This window comes from Bactrocera neohumeralis, unplaced genomic scaffold (assembly GCF_024586455.1).
Source record: "Bactrocera neohumeralis isolate Rockhampton unplaced genomic scaffold, APGP_CSIRO_Bneo_wtdbg2-racon-allhic-juicebox.fasta_v2 ctg3250, whole genome shotgun sequence".
NCBI lineage: Eukaryota > Metazoa > Arthropoda > Insecta > Diptera > Tephritidae > Bactrocera > Bactrocera neohumeralis.
The window spans coordinates 8,720-9,417 of NW_026090623.1; the positions used below are offsets into that span (position 1 = coordinate 8,720).

At 36.0% G+C, this 698-nt stretch overlaps 1 pseudogene; it reads left to right on the plus strand.

The window, feature by feature from the left end:
• Nucleotides 1-229: 229 nt before the first annotated feature.
• LOC126766952 (small nucleolar RNA U3) lies at nt 230-432 on the plus strand (annotated as a pseudogene).
• The last annotated feature ends 266 nt before the right edge of the window (nt 433-698 follow it).

Sequence of the window (698 nt, forward strand, 5' to 3'; positions counted from 1 at the left end):
CTTGAATTGCGTTATCCTAATTATGGTTTGGTTATGCACGAAAGAAATATACAATGGATCGCCGATTGTTACCTCTTTCCTTGCTGCTGCTGCACATATGTATGTTTGTATGCTTGTTCATTATTGAAGTTATACTCGTTTTTCTTTCCTTTGTCTTTCATTTCTGCGAATTCTCAACTATTTTATGTGCCCTTTTATTGAAATACCCTGCGTTGGGCGTTGAAAAATTAAGGCTATACTTTTCAGGATTATTTCTGTAGTTAGTCTTCATTTGCATTTTTTGGAAATCGACCCGCGATGACGAGGTATATCGTTTTATCTGACAGCGTGAGGTTTAAGAAGTTCATTTCTAATTTTGTCTTGTGGCATATTAGAAATGATGTTTCTTCGAAAATCGTTCGCTTACAACGGATAAAACGACTTCTGAGTGGTGATTTTAATGAATGAATTCCTTTTGGTTGAAATGCTCTGCGTTGGCCGTTGAAAAGTTAAGACTATACTTCTTAGGATCATTCATTCCTTTCATTTGTTCAAAGAAATTAATGATCTTTAGAAATATGCATATTTATATTATTTCGTTGTCATTTCCATATTCGTAGCAAAAGAATTTCTATGGCATAAGTAAAGCAATGGCCGCCGATCGTCACCCCTTGCCGCTGTAGCAGCTTCGCCTACAAACATGCGCAAATATGTATGTA